Source organism: Ischnura elegans, chromosome 3, assembly GCF_921293095.1.
Source record: "Ischnura elegans chromosome 3, ioIscEleg1.1, whole genome shotgun sequence".
NCBI classification, from domain to species: domain Eukaryota; kingdom Metazoa; phylum Arthropoda; class Insecta; order Odonata; family Coenagrionidae; genus Ischnura; species Ischnura elegans.
Genome location: NC_060248.1, coordinates 131,869,306 through 131,893,143, shown reverse-complemented (window position 1 = coordinate 131,893,143; position 23,838 = coordinate 131,869,306). Strand labels below are relative to the sequence as shown.

The window sequence follows — 23,838 nt, the reverse complement described above, 5'->3', positions numbered from 1 at the left end:
CTCAACCCATCCCATATTACTTTGCCTTCCTAACCCCCGCAATGCCTTGACAGAAATTTTCAATTCATCAGCACAGTATAGTGTATGAAACCAACTCGTTCCGGATTCGCTGAGAAGACAACCCATTGGCTGGAAGCTTGAACGACAAGTATATAAGAAAACTCCGCTAGGCTTGGCTAATGCAGGCCCTGGGGGCTGCGCTGCGACCAGTAATAGAGCGTATCGGGCGGCGGGTTAATAAGGAGAAGTTTTAATTTCCATTATATTTTTAATGCACTATTTTCTAATTTACTGTTTACGTATAGTTATTTAGTATTTATATTTATTTATATATTTTATACACGTTATTTATTAAGTATAAGCTGTGAATACACAAAGCTCTTTCATCGAAATTTCGGTGCCAGGCGGCGTGACCCACCCACCCGTGGGCACGTCGAGCATTGTCATGTTTTTTTCAGTCAATGGTATTTGGAGAGGAATGAAGTGGACCTAAAACTTAAATCCCTGCTGAGACTATCTAACAATGATAACTTTTACGCTTCTTAGCTTTCAGACGTATACTTTGTATCCACAAGACTACATCGCCCAATGCCAATTTCAGTCCACCCATCAAATCGGAAGGAATACAAATTGATCGTCCTGAGGTACTGTTATATTGACGTGAAGATAAAACGGCGAATCACTGTTCAGAGACTTATTATTGCATTGCGATAACAAAGTAAATAGAAAGTGTCAAATTCCAGTATCAATTACTTTTTTCTGTTCAGTCCTCTCCGCTGGTTCTCTTTTCATTAGATCAGTCAACATATTCCACACAGGGAGTCTTTTTGCAGACTGTGTCAGCATCAGGTTATAACTCATTATACTTGTAGGATAATTTAGTCCAAAAGGTAAGATAGTACTTGTAATGGAATTTGCGATATTGTATAACTAAATTGAAATATTAGTTAACTGAAATATACCACCATTATTTTATAATGAACAGGTTTTGTCAGGATTACTAAGATATTCAATCATAAGAACGCAAGAAGAATATAGGACCAGACAAGAACTAACTGGAAGGACATCTTAGTTATAGGATAATTCAACCCTAAATGTAAGATAGTAATTGTATAGGAATTCACGACATTGCATGCCTGAGCTGAAACTTTTCAGTTTACGGAAATATACCACCATTGTTTTATATTGAACAGGCTTATGAGGATTACAGAGATATTCCGTTATAATAACACATGAAGGGGGAAGGACCGGAGTGGAGATTATAATTTTTAGTATAAATTGTCTGAATCTTTGGTTTCACTTCTGACTGTGATTATCAAGAGGGGGTTGGATCCGGCTTGCATTAGCAAGCTCATTCATGACGAATCAGAAGACGATCTGAACCAACCAAGTTGTTTGCGTAGGCAGGGGACCCGTAAAAGAATACTCTATACTTCTGAATCAGAATTGAGTAATTTCAGTTCAGAGATATCAGATTCATCTAGTGATGAAACTCAAGAAGTTCCTATCATTGAGTGGGGTCCAGTAACTACGCGTACGTCCGCACTAGAATTACACTGCCAAGCTGTCATTGTCGGAAAATAACTGTGCAAGTCCTCTTGATCTGTATAAGTTGTTTCTTAAAGATGATATGCTACAGTATTTTGTAAGAGAAACTAACAAATACGCTAATGAATTTACAAACTTGCATGCTAAAATGAAGTAGGCACTTACCGAAAACATTAGCAAATATGGGTTACCCTCGGAGAAATGAATAAATTTATATGTATTATACTAATTATGGGTGTTGTTCATATTCCAGAAATTCGTCTTTACAGGTCGAATGATCCAATGTACATGAACACTAATAAGTATTATGCCTAGGGATCGCTTCCTAGCCATTCTAAGGTATTGGCACTTTTGCGATAACAATCAAGTGAAGATCGTTCACATAGAATTAGCTCAATTCTTTATAAAATAAATGAGAATGTGAAACCTGGAAAAGAAGTAGTGATTGATGAAAGCATGGTTCCCTGGCGTGGGCGTCTGATATTTCGCCAATATACACCGGGTAAACGACATAAATACGGCAAATGTTTTTATTTTTATTATATTAAAAATGGGGCATAAATTAAATGTAATTTATGTAATTTTACTCTTTTTTATTACTTACCCAAAAAAAAGACGAATAAATACAACAATACTGAGAGAAAGTAAATTTTTCGAATCATAGTATCGAGTTAATAATGTGAAAATTCATAAAAAAGGAAATGTAAATGAAACCTTAAAAGATCTATCTGGCGGAGGACAATTCAGGATAAAGTACAACAGAATGGCTGCGGTGAAATATCTTCTACAGATCTATGGAAAGTGCCACCACCGGTGGGTCACGCTGGCGTGAACGTGTTAAAGCATAGTTATTGTACAATTTATCAGCATAAAATAGATAGGAACTTTGAAATTTTACTAAACAAACCTATTTCCTCGATAAAAGAATTATATTTTTTACTAGGGTGGTCTCCTAGGAGGGATTCAAGGTCCCCCCCCCTATAATGAACCGTATTTGTCACACTCTGTTATGGTGTGTCGGATACTTAAAAAAATATATGCACTCATCACACTGAGGGGCTCGCTTCTCTTCGGTGAAGAGAAAGGCAGGAGTCAAAGGGCAGTGCCCAGTGCCCTATCCTTTTGTCGTGTAATTACTACTTCCTCCCTTCGATTTTTCCTGGAGTAGGAGGGCCAAGCTGTCGTTGTCGCCTTGATGCTTCGGAGTTTATTATCTTTTCAGAATCTTACACGACTCCCTCCACTGTTCAAGTACTGCTTTTCTTAGTGACGTCCTGGTAAAAAAATAGCATTAATGTCACTTCCTTGGCCAAGAATCGTCTTTTTCGTTCCCAGCTACCCCCTGGAACCCAGAGAAAACAAACATTTATTCCCTTTCTCATGAGGGTTAGCATCATGGAGTCTTGAACAATGGGGTGCATGGGTGAGAAGCCAGAAATAGACTGTAGAGAACTAATGGAGTCGGTGCATATGACGAAGGAGCCATCATCGTCACTTCCAAAGCAATCTTAATTACGAAAAGTTCCGCTGTGTAGACACTACACAGAGGATGTAATTTCGCCTTCATGGAGAGGAGAGAACGCTGCACATGCACAGGCTGAGTTGCACTTTGATCCGTCAGTGTAAATGGGGATGAAGTTGGGGTGGTTCCACCGAAACATAAAAAAACTGACGCTGGTGTTCCGAGGGAGCAAAGGAGGATTTTGGTCGAGATCGTAAAACCGTGTTAACAATAGGAGTGAAAGTCAATCAAGGTGCGTGGGTAGATTATGCAACAGGGTTTGCGTCGGGTAATTTAAAATTACAACCGAGAATAAACTCGTTAAAACGAACACTTAAGGTACGTTTTCCAAGGAGCGACTATAGCGATGATCGCCGGGCGATGATCGCTGAGCGATGATCGCCGGGCGATGATCGCTGAGCGATGATCGCCGGGCGATGATCGCTGAGCGATGATCGCGACAGCCTGCATACGTTGCTCTACAATGTAACCATTTTCCAACACGCGACTATTGCGGGAGTCGCTTACTTTGATCGCTGGGCGATTATGGTATCCTGCCCAGAGAGGGGTAGGAATCGCAGTCGCCAGCGATTATTTGCCGGTGAATGAAGTGATATCATGGCGTGCAGCACCACAAAATTGAATTTTTCATCGGAAGAAGACGAAAAGTTGACTGAAAAGGTGAGAGACCATCCAGCACTGTATGATTTGCACCATCCACTATACCGGGACATACGCGTGAAAGACAATATTTGGAAAGAGATCGCAGAATATGTAAGAAGACCAGGTGAGTTCATCACAATCTAAAATTTCCTTGAGTTTGTATCTGCTATTTCTTGAACAGATCTAGTTCGTTAACCATTTTCAGATCATCTTTTCGATTTGTTAGATAATGACTATTCTTTCACCAGATTGCAGAATTTTTTAATTGTTATATTATGCCATTTAACATTTTTTTGGATGCTATAATTACGATTGATTCCAGTTGATAATGACCACCAAGTGTAGTTATGAATGAGGCTAATGAAGTTCCTTTGCTGCAACTCAGTAAACATATTTGATAACTATTAGCTTAATCCCGTCTCCTGGATGAGATTCTAAGAATTCCCATAGATATACTCCTAATAAGTTACGGACTCTTTTAGTCTATGACCTTGGATTCTTAGCTGCACGGCAAAAAGGGAAAATTTTCTTCGACTGTAGATGTGTAACTGCGCCGGGTTTCTTCTAGCACGAGTGTGGATATAAGCTGTCATTAAATACCTACTACGTAATTCCTAATCGGCAATTGGCTTCACTAATATAATACAATATTTAATTAATTGCTAACTTGGGACTGGTGGATAATAACTTCAGTGGTAAGGGCTTTGTTTCATATCAAGGCAAAGTTTCCAAAGGGTAATTTTGCATAATTTCAGCACCGCTTTCAGTAGGAATCCGATAGCTCCGTGGGCAACACTTTACTTGCATTTCGATGGCATATTATAAATGAGAAAATTTGATGATTTGGTAATTCTTTATTCATAATAATACATTCATAATATTTTTTCTCTCCATATGAATAATAGACAATAAGCATTTTGAATTTTTACGAGCAATACATCCACAAATTACAAAATTTCCCTTGCGACCTCAAGTGATTTCATTTTACCTGTATCTAATGCCTTGGCTGACATATTTTAAATGGATCGAAGTAATTTCTCCGAGTGCTTTATGTATGCTTTAAATTTATCAATAATACTACTTAAATCATTTAAAAATAACATTAAAAAATTGGAGGGCATTAATTTTTGTCCGTTCTGTTCACATGATGGTTTTGCCATCCTACACTGCCCTCTCCAATAAAGTAGTCTGCAAAAGAATCTCTCACAGAAAAACCTTCTTGATTTGCAAAACCTCCAGTGCCAGCCAAACTAATTAGATTTTGACAAGGCAAATCTTTTGCCGGTTCAAAATCACAGTTGGTTTTTCCATGTGATGAAATGAAGTCATCTCTTAGCAGGTTGTGTAAGCAGCAAGAAACGATGATGGCGTCATCAACTCGTGAAGGTAGTAAATGAATGGGAGTGTAAAAAATCCTGAAGGTTTGGGACAACAATCCAAAAGCGTTTTCGGAAACTCGACGAGCACGGCTAAGCCTGTAATTGAAAATAGCTTTTCGCTCGTTAGCTGCTGCATCAGTTCTTGGGTAGGGTCTCATCATATTTGTATGTAATCTGAAGGCTTTATCACCAACTAACACACATGGAAGTACCTTATCAGAACTAGGTAGTTTACGCGGCAAAGGAAGCAGGGACCCAGTAGCAATTTTTTCCCAATGTCTGACCTATCAAAAATTCCGCTATCACCTTCCTTTCCGTAGGAGCCAACATCAATGTACATGAACTTATAGTTGGCGTCAACCAAAGCCAGCAGAACGATGGAAAAATAGCCCTTATAATTGAAGAAAAGGGAACCAGTCTTACTAGGACAGACAATCCGAATGTGCTTTCCATCTATAGCACCCGCACAATTTGGAAAATTCCATCTTTGGTAGAACTGATCTGTTTTACTTAATACTTCTTCAGGCGATAACGGTGGCAAATACAATGTTATTAGCTTTTCTCTCAGGACGCTCAATGTAGAAGCAACAATCTTGCTTATTTCACCGGCAGATATTCGGAATTGAAACCGTAGAGAATGATAAGACTCTCCAGTCGCCAAAAACCTGCGAAAAGTAGAGTATAATTATACTTTTGTTTTTCAACAATCTTTATTCAATACTTGATAAAATGTTTTCCTTCTTTCAGTGACAGATTGTAAAAAACGATGGAAAAACATTAAAGACACTTATGACAGGAGAAAAAGAGCAAGGCCACCGACAGGCTCAGCGGCTGCTCCCGATATGAAAAGAAAAAAGTGGCAGCTAAAAGAAAAGTTATCTTTCTTACAATCAACGGAGGCCCCCAGAAAGACCATATCCAATGAAAAGGATACGGCTGATGTAGAAATCACATCCGAGAGGGAAGTAAGTGAACCCCAACCTGAATGTGAGCAGATCGAAGGAATATGCGTAAGTGGGGAATCTAGTTCCTCGGTGAACTCGGCAGACAGAGTGAATGTTGGTGGAGCCAATAAAGTGAAAAAAAGTGCTAAGGATAACTTTTTAATGCACCTAAAAGAAAGGGACCATGAACGCAAAACTATCATAGAAAGTTTATTAGCGGAAGAAGAGGATGAAGTGGACTTATTTTTTAAAAGTATTGCTAAAACAGTTAAGAAACTTAGTCCAGATTTCATTACCCAAATAAAATGACAAACTTTAACGCTTGTTTCTAATTTTGAGACCGAAATGAGAAGGCAAGTGGAGCGTCAGCTTCCCAGTCCTTCCTTGTCCACTACCTTTTCCACTCCCTCACCAGCAACTAGTGGATTAACTCCACTTAGTGGGAATTCTCTACCAGCTTCACCAAGTGATTATGGTAGGCATGACATTTATGAAGGAGCGGGTGTGAATTCTTACAGTTTTTAAGGTAGTTGCACTGATTTTAATAACCACTTTATGTATCCAAATCATTTTAGAATAAAGAGATTTCTTGTCAACAACTCCAAAATGTAACATGAATTAATTTCCGACTTACCTCAAAGTAAGTGCAAGCTTTTCATCAGGTCTGATTGGATAGGGATGTCTGTTGCAATTTATCTTCCTTATGTCATCCTCTATTAAGCTTAAAATAAAATTAAACTGGGAGGGGTTCAGACGGAAAAATTCGCAAAACTTCTCACTGTCTCCTCGCAAATGGTTTTCGATCAGCATATGTGAGTATCCCTCTTCACTCATTGTTTTATATATCTGATGCTCAGACTTTCTCTTGGAAATAATGATTTTCTCTGCAATGTCGTCGTCGTCTTCTTCCTCACTCAGTAAAAACGCTAGAATACGCCTCTCTTTATTACTCATGCTCTCACGCACTTGCACAGGTAAAGAGTTTGGAGACTACTGGGTTCTCGCTTCAGAAGAAAATCGCAGTCGCTTTTAAGAAAACACCAAGGCGGCCGCTAACCAGCGATCATCGGTCAGCGATCATCGCCCGGCGATCATCGCTACAGTCGCTCCTTGGAAAACGTACCTTTAAGGGTCTGGCTTCCCTAGTCCTTCGATTGAAAATATTTATAAAATGAGGTTTAAATAGTGCGCCGTAACATGGGTGACTCGTCATGGATAAAATTTTGGATGCATAACTGCAAAGCAGCTAAGTCCTACGATAGCACAAGGGAGGTTCCCCTGCATCAGTATAGATGCTGGGAACTGGGCTTGCTCGATAGGCCTCAGTGCAGAATCGTAGCGTCGCGTTACGCGAAGAATTTAACGCTCATAGATACGATGAGCGAGCGGACGCATAAACGAAAGAGCCGTAGTCTAGTTTAAGGTGCGTTGTCACTGGTGCGGCTGGAACGATAATCGTTGAACTACAGTCGTTGGACGATAATCGTAGAGCGCCTGCTGTGCATTGTCTTCAATGGCGCCGTTGTCACTGACGCGACTGTCGCCAGAGTCGCTGACTGCAGTCGTACGGGTCTGCTGCTGGAGCAGTCATAATCGCAGTCGTTGGCCGATTTTCGAGGGGTGCACATGCGAGTTTGATTGAGTGCGTAAGTGTGTTTGTGCAATGTCATCCAAAACAGCTCTAAAATTAAATTTTACACCTGAGGAAGACGAGAAACTAGTAGAGGCGATTTCTCCTCACCCTTTGATTTATGACCTGAGAAATCCCCAGTATAAGGACCAAAGGGCTAAAGACAATGTTTGGGTGGTTATATCTGAAGAAGTTGGAAGATCAGGTAAGTGTATTTCACATAATTAACTAATATAACAAACTAATAACCCCCACAGTTTGATTATGCTCTTTTTTATACTTTAGAATACTTTCTTTCAGAAAATATCATATTTTTTGCCTTACAAAATTTAAAAAAGCAATAAAAAATAACTGTAGTTGATGATACTCGTTTTCTATATCTGGAGGTCTCCAAACTTAATTATTCCTATCGGGAAGCAAATAGGGGCGATTTTTTTACCAATTTTTGGATGATATTTTATACCTATACCTTTTATACCTTTTTTACCTATAGGTTAAGTAGTTTCTTAGACAAGAGTACCTAAAGAGGAATTTAACAATTCGGAGGTAGGCCTTAGTGGCTCGCCTTAAGCGGTATGCCAAGTGATCACTCAATTTACAAGAAATAACTGTGATAGTAAAGAAACAAAAATACAGCAAAACCTTTTTATTAAGACATAAAAATGAACATTTAAATGTTTGTTTCGTTAATAAACCAATAGCGTAAACTCTCAAGACATGTTGGTTTAGGATCTGTCTGTTTTGTGTACACTTGATTCTTGCCAACTTACTTTCCCCTCTTCCACAAAGTATGAGGCAAAAGTGCTCCTCACGGTGAAACCCTTAACGTTTGCATAACCACCAGTAGCTCTTAGGGGGATCAAATTTTCTGTCGGTAGGGCCTCGGTTGGGTCAAGTTCGTAGTTCGCTCTTCCACTACGAGAGAGATAGCCTTCCCTCATCATGTTGTGCAAACAACAACTGACAACTATGACATTGTCAACAGTTTCTGGGAGTAGATTGATTGGAGTATAAAAAACTCGAAATACCTGGCTCAAAATGCCAAAGGCGTTTTCAGAGGTTCTGCGAGCACGGCACAACCGGTAATTGAACGTGCCTTTAATATTGTTTGCAAGAGCATCTTCTTTTTGGTAAGGTTTCATCATATTAGGATGTAGCTTGAATGCGTCATCTCCTATCAACACATGTGGCAGCAAAAGTTGACTGTTTGGAAGCCTTCGTGGAGGTGGAAGTAGAGTGCCATTGAAAAACGCTTTCCCCAAGGTAGATTTTTCAAAAATCCCGCTATCTCCCTCTTTCCCGTAGGAGCCGACATCAATAAACATAAACTTGTAGTTAGCATCAACAACTGCAAGCAATACTATAGAAAAGAACCCTTTGTAATTGTAGTACAAAGAGGAAGACTTCATAGGACACCTGATTCGTACGTGTTTTCCGTCGATGGTTCCGATGCAGTTTGGGAAATTCCATTTTACATAATATTCGTTAGACTTCTCTTCCAGTCCTTCTTTAGAAATGTTTGGTAAAAACAATGGCACTAGCTTCTCCTTCAAAACAGCCAGAGTTTGTTTTATAATACGGCTTATTTCACTAACTGAAATCCTGTACTGAAATCTTAAAGAGTGATATGACTCTCCAGTAGCCAAGAATCTGGAAAAAACAAGAAGTAACGTTGAATTTCTTAGTAATTTTGTAATTACAACTATTTTGTAACTATGACATACTATCTAAATTATGCATCTAAAAGGAAACTTGCATAAAAATATTTGTCTTTTTCAGTTGCTGACTGCAAGAAACGTTGGAGAAATATAAAAGATACACATGACAGGAAGATGCGAGAAAACAACAAAACTGGTTCTGAGGCCCCACCATGTAAAAAAGGGAAGAAGTGGCAGTTACAAGAACAACTTGCTTTCCTCCATTCTGCGGATGTTAAACGAAAGTAAGTTAAATAATATACTAAGGGTTAACGTTGATGGTATATCAATATTTGTATTGAGAATATGTTTTATTCTGGTTAGTAGTGTACCTTCCACGCGCACAGATACTTTGGGCCAACTGTAAACTGTAAAGGCCTAGCAGTTTATGTTTTCATTATTAAATCTTTTATTACGAGCAACAGGTTACCTAGTATTTTTTATTTGTTTTCAGAAGCTTCTGCAACATCACCGAGGACAACGAAGGGAGTGCTTATGACGAAAATGATGACTCAGTTCCTTTCGATGTATCTGAAATTGAGCAAGAAACGCAAACAGATGCAGCAGCTCGATCCTCGCCTCAGTCTGTGCCTCCGAAACAAGTGTCCACCAAAGAAGTCTTGTCTAAGAACGAAACTACTCTGCCAAAGAAAACTACTTTCCGCGATAAAGTTTGTTTTGCAATCGAAAAACGCTCCAAAGAGAGAGATACAATGATCAAGAATCTGCTTGAGAAGGATGAAGAAACAGACGATATAACTTTATTTTTTAAAAGCATTGCAAAAACTGTTCAAAAGATGCCCCCTAGCTTGCAACAGCGAGCTAAGTTGGAAACATTAACTTTAATTTCAAATATAGAATCCGATATGTGGGCGTCACGTCAGGGAACATCTGCAAATAACCAAATGTTTATGATCTCTTCGCCTTCGTCTTCTGATGCCAGTTTAATGTCATCAACGTCCCAATATGGCCAAACTCAGCAGTGTGGTGGGCAAACTTTATCTACCCAGCAGTATGATCAGAGTACAACAATTATGGATCCATACAATATGCCCAGTGGAAAATCTCCAATGTTCACTAACTTCATGAGTTAGTTTATTGAGACTTAATTTGATTTAAAGAGACTAAGTGTATTTGATAATTATTTTATCGGAGTTTATATCTCACATCAGGTTTATTTTTCTTCAAATTACTTTTACTTGTCATTTTGAACACCAGAACAGAACTTATGCGTCTGCTTGTTTATTCTTGTGTTAATAAAATTGTGTTATTTTCAAAATGAGCAATCTCAGTTAATGAATTTACTTTCCCTTGTTCAACCTTCCCTCCTTTGCTGGTCCCATACATTATGAAATATTCTTGAATTTCAGGTCTATTAGGTAATCTTTGCAATTAAATAATCCAACATGATGCGGCTGGGTTTTTATATGCAAAGATGTATTTAAACCTAACCGAAGCATAAAACCTTTATACTCTCACTCCTTAAACAAAAGCTCTACTTGAACCTTTTCCTATTACAATATATGGGTTTTTATAATCATTCTAAAAAATCATTGCTTTACAAAAATTAAATAAGAATAAAAAATATATCCTACCTTAACGTAAGAGCTAACTTCTCATCTCCTGTGATTGGATATGGAATGTAGTTTGAAGACAACTTCTTAAGGTCCTCATTGATTAAACTAGACACAAACTGAAACTGAACTTGGGAAAGTCTAAAGAACTCAGAAAACATTCTCTCATCAGCTTGCAAATGATTGTTTATTAATATTTTGAAGTAACCTTCTTCTGTTCTCTTTATGAATATATTATGTGTGTTAAGTCGTGGTACACTTAACATTTCTAAAATATCTTCATCTTCTAAATCTTCAACTAACAAATAACTCAGTAGCCGTATTCTTAAACTCATCATTCAGTACTTCACTTAGCAACAGTCAAACCTCAACTGAACTAATGTTTATTAATCGCATCAGTGACAATGACCACTGCAACGATCATCGCTCGGCGATGATCGTCCACCGATAATCGTTCAACGACTATCGCTCTGGCCGCACCAGTGACAACGCACCTTTAGACCGCACCAATGTGCGGTACAGTAGGAGCAAGGTGGAGCGGTCTGCTCCCCACGATACGTGACTTAAAAACTTTGAAATATTCATAGACTTCAAACAACTTGTCTTCAGTTTATTAATTTGATCTCGCCAGGTCAGTTTTTGATCCAATGTTAGCCTCAGAAAACGGATCGACTCCAGAAATGGGAGAATACGGTGGAAGTGTACGCATTTGGTTTTCTCAATTGAAAATCGAAAGCCGCTCCTATTGGTCCATTGGTCTAATTTGCTCAACGTGAGCTGGACCAATCACGATGTATTAGCCACCCTGGATGATCTGCAGGAAATTGCCAGGTCATCTACGAACTGAGTGAACAGAAAATAAAAATCAGCAATAAAAAGAGATACCTCTACGGTTGCATTATCCCGCTGTGCTACCCTACAACACTCATGAGCGTTAAAATTACATAATAAAATGAAAGGTCGAGGCAGTTGCCGGACAAGGGATTCTAAATTCAAACGCGTGACCGGTGCTCCCTCCGGCTGATATACGTTGCATAACGCAATCGCCTCAGGGGCGCGCACCGTCACCGCCACCGCTTGAAACGGTGTGTTAAGATTTATTCGGGAGATGTAAAATGCCTTCCGAGCAAAAACTGCCACTCCACCATTGGCTCGTTGGCCACTCGTATCGTCCAATCTAAAAACGTTAAAACACCCTTGTCAGTTGTTTTAAAATGCGTTTCTCGCAGATTAATGCAGGACGGATTAAAATCACGCAGTAAAATGGCTAGCTCCTCCTTGTGCCGATAAAAACAATTTCATTTCAAGATAAATGCCATGATTAAAATATAAAGGGTATATTAAAACGTGAGCGGCGTGATGAATGCTCAGCGCCGAAGTCTGTTCTTCCTATATTTTTTTTGCTTGGAGAAATTCTATCTCCGTTCGAAAAATCAATGTAATTTTCCGGCGTCGCAAACATATTTCAAAGATAACTGCATAAACACCCCAAGCAATCTTTAAAGAATGCTCTTATATAACTTACTTTGCGTGACTTTGCCGAAAACCCATTTGAAACTCTAAATGTAAAAATTATTCGAAAAACGGTATCCGCCATTTTGTAACTGCATGGTAAGAATTTGCCGATGATATTCTTTAAGATTACGTAAAATTAAAGAAATACACCATGGCAAGAGATGGTGTAGTTTTATATTCCGCAAGAATCCACCTATAACTTCACCATCTACTTACTTCTGAAGATTTTCAGAGAAAATTGAAGGCGGTCGTTTTTATAGAAATTTGCACACTTTAGAGCCTCTGTATCTCAGTAACGGGTGGGATCTATATCAAATGAAGTACATATCCATAAAGTTCAATTATTTTTTAGCATATTTGCGAAGTTTAAAGTTTATAACTCAAAAAAGCCATTTTGTAATTTTCTCCGGCTTTTTCCGATTTCCGGCCACTGTGGTTGCGATGAGGCCGAAGCGTTGGCACTGGTAACAGCGCATCGGGTCTGGTATGAATGGTTGTACGGGGACTGATTCATAACCGATGAACACTTTGTCGAGAAGCCGGTCACACTACGGAGGTGGTGTATATTATTTCTCCATTTCGTGTCGTGGTCAGTCGACGAACGTCACACACTCCCTGGGATGCCATCTCATGCTTTATTTCGTCGACTTCCACTTAGAGTAAACCGTAGTGACTTTTAAGTTATAACTCCCCGACAAGTGTTCAGGGTTTGGTGAACCTCCACTGTCACCGGGATATCTCAGTTTCATACTTAGAAACTTTACGCTTTGCGCCTTATTTGCGATTTCGATCAAAAAGGACCCATCTCGTAACTTCTTTGCTTAATTTTTATCTCCTGGCACTGCTGCGGAGAGAACTCTCCGAATTAAGAATAGACAAACTTTCTTCAGTGTTTCCCCATTTCCTTCTGGCACTTCATTATCACGAATTTACTACTTTTCATTTCTCCTCCGTTCGTTTCCGCACGGGATCTTTTAGGCGGATGAAAGAAATTATTACCCATACACACATACAAAATTCCTCCCCTGTACTTCCCACTCACCACGGAGCCACACCGAGATCCGGTGTGGTCAACAGGGCTACCAAAGAGACATACAAACCTTTGATAAGGGAGTCTCTTACGGGTTAGAACCTCAAGCGGGGGCTCTCCTAACCCGCACACCTTAAGAAGACCACCAGCACTAACCCGTCCTGGCGTACGCTCGAAAGGAGCCGCCAAGCTCCCCAGCCGCCACGAGCAGAATGACCGGGACTGGGCTACTTCCCGGCCACCCGTCCAGGAGAGTCAGGAGTCAAAGAGGAGTGTTGGGGGTTTTCCCCTCCCACAGAGGAGGTCCCCTCAGCCACCAGGATCCCCGTTCCCTGCGACACGGGTCGCCACGCACGGCAAACACGCGGGTGGGCTCAAGCAAGATGTTATCGGCTCTCACAGACATTCAGGCCCACAAGACTGTCCGGACGCTACCTTAGTCGTATCAGGTTTTTTTTAACAAGGTTGTCTCCCCGGTGGGCTCGGGTCCGTGGGGGCGCTGCTCCCCAAAGGAAGAGATCGCCCTCTTCCCCCCGTGCGTGGAACTTTAAAATTGTCTCCTTAGCTTCCCAAGAAATGAAGAAAGGAGGAAATTGTGGTTGACAAGTGTTCGAAGATAGAATTTCGTGCCCTCTGAGAACACCAAAATATGCTCTAAATATTTTACGGCGGATTCTTATGACAGAAAAATTCGGTTGTCATTGGCTTAAACTCACCGCTGTCCCGACAATTTTCGACTACCCTGAACAACTTTGCCGCGAAGAGCCGAGGAAAGCACCTGCAAAAAGAAAATTGTTAGATCAGTCACTGGTATGAGTGTTGATTTTGTAAAAAAGTGTGATGTGGGAATCAGGAGACTCTCGAGGCGTAGGTGTGTTCCGAAATGTTACGTTTGAATGGAAAAGTTTTCTCGCCGGTATTTGTTGTTTTCCATGCTTTAAATTCTTCGATTCTGTGTGTTTTTCTTAAATTCTATTATTTATTTATTTATTATATTCTTCATTTCTGAGTGTAAATTTATTTAGCAGGTATAAAAAAAGACCCACTGAGGGACTCTGGAAAGGACTTAAAAGAGAGCTTCGATATATTAAATAAACGCACACTTGATTTCGTGTTATTTTTTCCAAAGAAGGATTTACGTGAATCGGCAGTGTGTTTTGTTGATGCAGATTGGGATGGAGATTCAGAAGACAGGAAGTTCACATTTGGTTTTTTGGTGTAAGTCTTTGGTTGCATTGTACATATAATGGAGTACAAGAAAACAGTCAAATGCACAACTATCCACAGCGGAACTTGAAGCTTTGTGTGAGGGAGCATTTGAGCCACAATGAACAATTGGAGTTTTGGAAGACTTGTGCATAGATAGAAAAAAGGCAGTAATCTTGTTTAAGGACAACCAGTCATGTGTTCACTTATTGTTTTAACTTAAGTACCGTAGAAGGAAACATATTGGCGTTAAGCATTATTTTCTGTGAGATCTTATTCAGAAAAAGATTTTTAATATAATATATGTGCCATCAAGCGATCAAAACGCTGATATGTTCACTAAGCCTCTTGGCACCACACGGCCCGGCATGTTAAGGGAGAAACTAAATGTATTACAGGCCTTTTCAAATTGAGGGGGGTGTTTATATAGCAATTTGCAATAGGGTACCGTAACTTCCCCTAACTATGGTCCTGAAGCACAACTATGGTCCAATTGCTTATGATGACTTCACAGTCTACCGTTTAGTTACAGCCGAGCGCTGCCATGGCTCTCAAAATACTGAAGTTGTCTGCCCTCTAGCGGCAGCGTAAGAAACTGCAAGGACGCGCATGGTAAAGCAACACAGGAGCCATTACGTAAACGTGAAGAGCCGTGTTTTCAACTTTGTTGTCCCACTTTCTTTCGTACTGAGAGCAAGGTAACAGTTATCTCATTTCAGTTTTCTTCATTTATCTTTTAATATATTTGGGATCTATTATCTGTAGTTTGGTCCTTATCTGATGACGTCGTGTGTGAGAAATGTGCAATAACATAAAAACGTGTAACCATGAGCCCATCTATGGTCCAATTTCCAGGATGGACCATAGTTGTGTTCCGGGGTCTTGACTTTTAAAAATAGATTTCTTGTCACATAATTAATAACATGAGCACCAATTAAGAGAAATAAGGCATTTTTTGGTTTTATAGGTAACTTATAGAGAGCAATGAGTGATTGTACGAATTCAAGGAGGAAGATTGGGGGTCGCCCATACAGACCTTATTCTGAAGCTGTGATGCAACAGTGTTTGGAGGCTATCAAAGCAAAAAGACTATCCTCTCGCAAGGCTGCAGTTGTCTATGGAATTCCACGTAGTTCTATAATTCTTAAAATGAAAGCTGTACGGGAAAACAATGTGGCACAACCTGGACGAAGCTGTGTGTTTACTTCAGAAGAGGAGGAATCATTTGTACAGCATGCTATCAAACTGAGCGAGTTCGGATTTCCTATTTCCACGATTGACCTTCGCTGCATTGTAAAAATGTATCTGGATTCATGTGGCCGTAAAGAAGTGAGGTTCACCAACAATTTTCCTGGAAAACGTTGGTCTGAATCATTTGTTCAGAAACACCATGACCAATTATCACAAAGATTTGCAAGTAATATTAAGAGGAGTAGAGCTGCTGTGACCAGAGATATCATAAATTTATATTTCGATAATCTTGAGAAGGAACTGGAAGGTATTGCTCCTGAAAATATTTATAATTATGACGAAACAAACCTGGTTGATGACCCAGGAAAGAAAAGGGTCTTAACTAAACGGGGTTGTAAGTATCCCGAAATCATAATGAATTCAAGCAAAGCGTCGGTATCTATCATGATGTGTGGCAATGCAGCTGGTGAAATCCTAGCACCATATATCAATTATAAGGCTGAGAAAATGTGGGACACTTGGACGGAAGGTGGCCCTCTAGGAGCCAGGTATAACCGCACGAAAAGTGGTTGGTTCGACAGAATCAGTTTTGAAGACTGGTTCATGAATTCACTCTTACCTGAGCTGAAGAAGAAAGAAGGAAGGAAGGTAATTATAGGGGACAACTTAAGCAGTCACATTAGCCCAAAGGTTATTAAGATTTGTGAAGAGAATTATACTGCATTCATTGCCTTGCCTCCAAACACAACACATCTGACCCAGCCTCTGGACTTATCGTATTTTCGCCCTATGAAAATCTACTGGCGACAGATACTAGAGGAATACAAACGATCATCTTGCGGAAGAAAATACCCAACAATCCCAAAAGACATTTTCCCTTCGCTGTTAAAGAAGTTGGTGGATAGGTTGGCTGCCAATGGACCTTCTAATCTGAAAGCTGGATTCAGAAAATCAGGAATGTATCCTCTCAACAGGAATGAAGTATTAAATAGGTTACCGAATAATGAACTCGATTTCTCACTACCATTAGTGAGTGCGTCCTTCATAGATCATCTTGCATTAGTGAGGGCACAAGAAACTCTTACGAACTCTGATTGTACCGGTACCGGTGCTGGTACTAGGAGGAGGAGAAAAACATCAATGTTGAGCCAGGGAAGAGTGTATGTGCTACAAATGATGCTGATAATTCAGCCAACAGTGGCCACGAAGATATACCTGGACCTTCAGGAATTTCAAAGAAGCAAAAGAGATGTACAATACCGGTAAGTGTACATCACATACCAGTACCATACCTAAATTATTCTTCTTTACTTTTATTACTTGCATTAAGGCAATGAGATTCATATTACGTTTTACTTCTCAGATTTCCAAGAAGACGGTGAGTACTAGTAGTGCTGAGGATACAGCATCATTTGTATCAGATGATGATGATACCTTTGACTTGAGCACATCAGAAGAAAGTGATGATGGATTAATGAAGTCTGTTGATGCGACAGTAGTATATGTGCCTCAAGTGGGTGATAATGTAATAGTTCAGTATGAGGGGGAACACTGGCCTGGTGTTGTACTGAATGTGCACAAATCAGGCATCAGAATAAGCTGTATGGAGAGAAGTGGGAATTTTTGGAAGTGGCCAACTGTAAAAGACATTTTAATATACAAGAAATCAGATATTATATGTAAAATTAGTGTGCCAATGAAAGTATCTTCAAAAAGGGATTTGTACAATGTCCCAGAGCTAAAAGAAAAGTGGGGTACCATATGAAGGAGTAGATTGTTCATTAAACTTTTTGTCAGCTGTGATCAGAGACTTTTGAGAAGGTGTTCCCTTTGTATTGTGATTTATATTTTTATTAAAATACTTCTGTATCCTCTTGTGTAGAAAAATGAGTAAAATACATGGTTTAAAATAACGGCATCATTGAACCAGTGTATAAAATTCATAGTGGTCTATAGTTGTGCACATGCCGCACAACAATGTACCACATTTTAGTGTAATGTTTCACCAACAATTTAACAGCATTAAGGCCAACTCTCACAGTAACTTAATTTCTCACATAACCTACCACCTGTAAAAAAAGTTCTGTGAATTTAAGAAATTATGCAATCACGTTAACCCTTTTAGTGCGGCGGGCCGATATATCGGCTTTTGCTGCTCGGGCGAAAAGTGCGGCGGGCCGATATATCGGCTTCTACGTAGTCCATTATTTAATTTGCTATAACTTATTACATTTAAATTAAATGTTGTATGTTTTTTGTTCTTATGAAAGTGTACATTCTCTGCTTTACGCAACAAGTTTCAATTATTTTTATCGTCACTTTTAATTACATTTGACAATGCATAAATGATACCATAATTTCAGTTGGTTCTTTCTGAGTCAGGAAGCACCGCCCAATCTAAGGCTTGATTTTGCTGCTCAGTTTTCTTTTCTTTGCGAACATATACCAGAGGGCTTATAACCTGATAGTTCTGCTATGAAATGGATGTGTTTTGGTGAGGTTGTTTTGATTCAGAACTGCTAACTCAGTATATTGTGTTACGTTTCATATGAAAGGATTACTTTGTAATCATTTTGGTATCTCCTTTCATCCTTCCAAGCTAATCATTTAGACTTTGTGGAATGGAGTTGCACTGTCAGCAGTTCTCTATGTGTTAGGGCTTTATTTTTTTCTGCCTTGAGATAGTGAATACATTGTCCATATTTCGCGAGGAAAGCACTTCTCTCTTATGACCAAGGAGGCTCAGTGTGGTTTTTACCTTGTGAGTGTGCGGTTGTCTCGATAGCTATTTCAAGCATACTCATACGTTTTACTTTTGTTTCGGTTACCTGAAATGGCAACTTCAAACAAAAAATTAGACGAAGAACTTGTAAATTACTTGTTATCACTTAGTGACGATGATGATTATACAGAGGAAGAAGACTTGAGCGAACATCTGAATGATGAAGACAATTCTGACTCTGGCGACTCTGATATTGTGACGCAGAAAAAAAGGCCAAGGATAATAGAGGAAAGTGATGAAGATGATGTGACCAGTGATGTGACCGATGTTATTCCACCACCAGAATTCAACGTGGTAAATGAAGGCCGTGACACCTGGAATACTAACGCCTTCGAGTATGCTGAAATGCCAGGTCCCAAGCATGCGCCATCACCAGCAGCTCACCCCAGAGAATACTTCAATTTGTTTTTCACGTCCGTACTATGGAATCTGTTCACAACGGAAACTAACAGGTATGCTGAGCAGTTCCTTGCTGCCCATGATAAATTGTCGCCAAGATCAAGAGTGAGGCAGTGGCGGAATGTGACAGTAACTGAAATGAAAGCATTTATTGCAATTTTACTAGAAATGGGTATAACAAAAAGACCAACCATCTTTTCTTATTGGGTGAGCAATTCTCGTGCCATACCATGGTTCGGAAAAATGATGTCTAGAGATCGTTTTCAATTGCTTCTTAGATTTTTTCATCTCACTGACAATTCCAAACTTGTTTCACCTGGAAATGAAAATTATGACCCTTGTGCTAAATTTCAGCCCATTGTTGACCATGCTAATCGCTTATTTCGCCATTATTATACACCACATGAACATCTTTGCATTGATGAAACTTTAGTTGGTACCAAAAGCCATTCACAGTTACTGCAATATTTACCAAGTAAACATCATCACAAGTGGGGCATAAAATTCTGGATGCTCTGCGATTCGGTAGCGAACTATTGTCTGGCATTCTATTGCTATCGTGGTGCGAAGAATAAAAAAGATAAGAAAGAATTACAGGAACATGGACTGAGTTTTGTGGTTGTGAAAAAGCTGTTGACTCTAGGTAATTATCTTATGAAAGGCTACCATGTTGTTGTGGACAACTTCTTTTCGAGTGTTGACCTGGCTCGTGAATTATATAAAAATCAAACATATTTGACAGGGACATTGCGAAGAAATCGGAAGAATATTCCAATGGAATTGAAGGAAAAGTTTCGCGTTGGGGAAAAGAAATATGTTAGAAGTGACGCGGTTCTTTTATTAGGGCAAAGGGAAAAAAAAATCCCAAAAAAATCCTGTTCTGCTGATTTCCACGAAAGCTACAGCAAAAAGCGCAAATACAAGTAAGAAGAGGCATGGTAAAGTGAAAGATATAGTGAGGCCAGAAATAATAAATTTATATAATAGTTACATGGGTGGGATTGATGCATCTGATATGATGGTATATTCATATTTAGATGAAAGGCGTACCGTAAAGTATTGGAAGAAAGTTGTTTTTTCGGTGATTGCTCGTATGGTGCTCAATTCCTACATAATATACAAAGAAAACCATCCCACAAAAACAATGACAAGGCTTCAGTATACTGCAAGCATTATAGAGTCCCTTGAGGTGGAATGGCTTGGGAAGACAGGGAATGACTCATCTCCTAGTACAAGTGGACCTAAGGCTGGACTGCAGCAACTTTCCGGGAGGAAAGAAAAAAATTGTGTTGTTTGTAGTGGAAAAGATGCAAGAAAGAGAAAAAGGTCCCGCACAGTGTGTATAAACTGTAATAAAGGAGTGCATAGCATTTGTATGGTGCAGCATAGATGCTAGATGGAAACAAATACAATAAGGCGAGATTCCCTGATGCTATTCTGCAATACACTGAGATGGGACTACGCAGAGGATGGCAAAAAGTTATGCAATTCGCTAGGTTTTTCTTATTTATTGATGATTTTTTCAAGACTTATTTATAATTGTCTTTAGATTTTTCAAAAAGCAGCTTCATTAGAAAAAGTTTTAAAAAATATATTATTTTTGTGTTTGAAAGTAAAAACAAAATATTGTTAAAAATATTGTTTAACTTTATCACATTGAAATAAAAAGATTTATATTTCAGTGCACGTAAAAACATTTTGTAAATATAGACCAGTTCAACCTCATCTACGTAAAAAAAACCGCATATGGATATGTAATAAAATAGCTTTGAATTGTTTTTTTTTCATAGATGCTACATTTTATTAAAAAACCCTCCGCATTTCTCACCAGTACCAGAGGAATAAGGATAGCACTAAAAGGGTTAAGCATTAAAATATGTCAAAAGTGGTATATAGTAGTAGGAAGTTACGGTAGTTTACTAAGATTTTTTTATGTTTTTTAAACAGTTCGTGTTGCTGATTGTTGTTGGAACTTTAAATGTAGTGTATTGTGTGTTGTGTGTTTCTCCTAATTAAAACTGTTCGCGATTAGGACTAAAGGACTGTAGGAGTACATATTTTATCAGGTAGACAACCAATTGCGATCGAACAAGGGATTTTAATTGACTTATGATACGTGGACACACCGGACAGCTCAAGGCAAGATTTTTACGGTAATAACCTTTACAATTGATAAAATTAAAACAATAGTGAGCCATTTTCGCCGTTGCGTAAAATCCAAAAATTTACAGATTTGTAGAGAGAGACTGATAATAATGGGCAAATATGAAGTGGAATTCTGGAGCAGCAGAAGGTGAAGACGTTGCCCGACTATCTGTCGGATCGATCGTTGGAGCTCAACTGTCCACGAGGTGTGGCAATGAGTTCAGCCGTTAGAAACAGGACCAAGGCTATGCCAATGGGCCTAAGCAGAGGTAAATTATTATTTATTTCCTTTTCCTGTAGCAGAATGGGATTACAGGCGTGTAGATAAATTTTCTATCTTAATTTAACCTTCTTAACACCTTGTTATTATTTTAATTAGTATTGGAGATTTCAGGATGGGTGGTACAACTCCCAGGGGCCGACCAAAACCATCAGACCCTCTACAAAGGTTGAATGGAAAACTTCATATCATCATGCCACATTATGAAAAAAAACACATGGACTGTGTAGTATGTTCGAAAAGAAACGTTAGTGGAGGAAGAAGAGAGACAATTTACTTTTGTGAAACATGTGAAAACCACACAGGGCTTCATGTGAGGGAATGTTTTAGAAGGTATCACTGTTTGGAAAAATTTAGAGATTAATGAATATATGATGCTTATTACTCAATCTGAAAGCCTAATTTGTCAAATAAACACTTTATTTTAGATAAATATAAAACTTTATTCCATAAGGTTCTCTTTCTGAAATTCAGGGACATTTAAAAATATAATTCCGAGTAGGCTACTGGTATATGGGCTGAAAAATTCCGAGTGCAAAGGGTTAAGCATGCAATTGAGTTTGTAGAGGAGACAGGAGTTGAGGTGTGCTCCATCACTTTCGATGGCACCACATCCAACACTGCCATGGCTTTGGCCCTTGGGGGCAGACCTCTCCCCAAAGAACATGATGCATTATTTTGTTCTTGGAGAAAGAAAAATATATACGTCGCTCGATCCTTGACATATGTTAAAGCTGGTTAGAAATATGCTAGCTAGTGAAAGGGTGTTAGTGGATGGTCAAGGTAGAGCAATTAAGTGGCAATTTATTGAAGAGTTGGAGGCACTGCAATCTAGCCAGGGTCCCCATGTGGGTAACAAGCTCCGAAAGCAGCATGCGCACTGGCATAGAGAGAAGATGAAGGTGAGGTTGGCTGCACACATTCAGCCGTAGTGTTGCTGACGCCTTAAAATACTTGGGCGGTGACCTTCATCTAGCCACTTTCAATGGTTGTGAAGGAACTATTAAGTTCATAAGACAATTCAACGAACGACAATAAAATATCTTGGTGTACTACTGAATAACAAAATCACTTGGTCAACTGACATCTCATCCGAAATTCAGAGAGCCGCAGGAATCAGCACAGCTCTTCACCCTCTACTAAAGAAAAACTCACCCCTTGGAATCAAAGCGAAACTGCGTTTGTACAACTCCACGATGAAGCTCATCTTAACGTATGCTTCACCGGCTTGGCTTCATGCGGCGCCATCACACCTGAAGAAAATTCAAGTTGCAGAAAATAAAATTATTCGCAAAATAATAAACGCCCCGTGGTTCATTAGCAATATAAACATCAGAAAAGACCTCAAACTCTGTCCAATATTAACCCTTCTGAAATCTCACTTTAAAAAATTCGAAGCTTCTTTCGCTGCTACAAAAACCCTCCGCTACAAAACCTATGGGACTACAAAACACCAGAAAAACCCAAACACCGATATCCTAAATGTGCCCGAAGCCCTACCCACATCTCTAATCCCTAATTACCCTCTTTAAATAGCATAGGTAGCTGAGCATATGTCATTCATGGATGAATTTAGAAATTACATATTGTCATTAAAAACAACAAGTGGAGTAAAACTAGTGGAGAGCAGTAGAGACCTGTTTCCAGGGGTTTCTTGCAGCTCTGGAAAGTGTGAAAAGGCTGGTCTATGAGATCTTGTGGTTACTGGAAAATTAAAGTTTCTATAATTCTAATATACAAAATAAGCCAGGATCATGTGGAAACTTTTTTAGGTCTACCAGAACCAAAGGTGGGCTCAACAATAACCCTACGCTTAGACAATTTCAGGCTGCATATGAAAGGCTTTTGTTAAAAAATGAATTAGGTCTGTTTGCCACAGGCAATTGTGTGCCTTAGGATGGTACAAAAATACTGTGTGTATCTAGTGCCATTCCCTCCAAGAACCCTCACATTCCTAAAGCAGACTTCCCTGGCTAGGATTTGGAGTCCTCTGATGCCCAAGGTGATGACTCCACGTTTGTCACAGAGGAACATAATTATTCCCTCCTTTCAAAATCAAAAGTAATACCAGGATGCGTTGATGATGTTGTGGGTTACATAGCTGGTTTTGTCAGCAGAAAACTGTCCAGGGCAGTCCGGTGTGAAGAATGTCTGCAGACAATACATAATGACAGTGTTGATACATCCCATAGGGTGATTATTGCCAAAAATTATGGTGGACTAACATCACCGACTAAAAGTATGGTACTTATTTGTAAAGTCGTGGAAACAGTGGTTACCATGTGAGTGGTCGCATTACTTCCTCCAAGATAATGCAGCGAATTGAACTAGATTCGATGAAGTAGTTAGTGGAA

The 23,838-nt window shown here is 39.3% G+C and overlaps 1 long non-coding RNA gene across 1 annotated transcript; it reads right to left on the bottom strand.

Annotated features, from left to right (window-relative positions):
• Positions 1–5,369: 5,369 nt before the first annotated feature.
• LOC124155137 lies at positions 5,370–6,852 on the bottom strand. The gene is made up of 2 exons (XR_006864154.1): positions 6,670–6,852; positions 5,370–5,756 (listed from the first exon to the last, which is right to left on the bottom strand). It is a non-coding gene; the product is annotated as an uncharacterized LOC124155137 (long non-coding RNA).
• Positions 6,853–23,838: the final 16,986 nt, after the last annotated feature.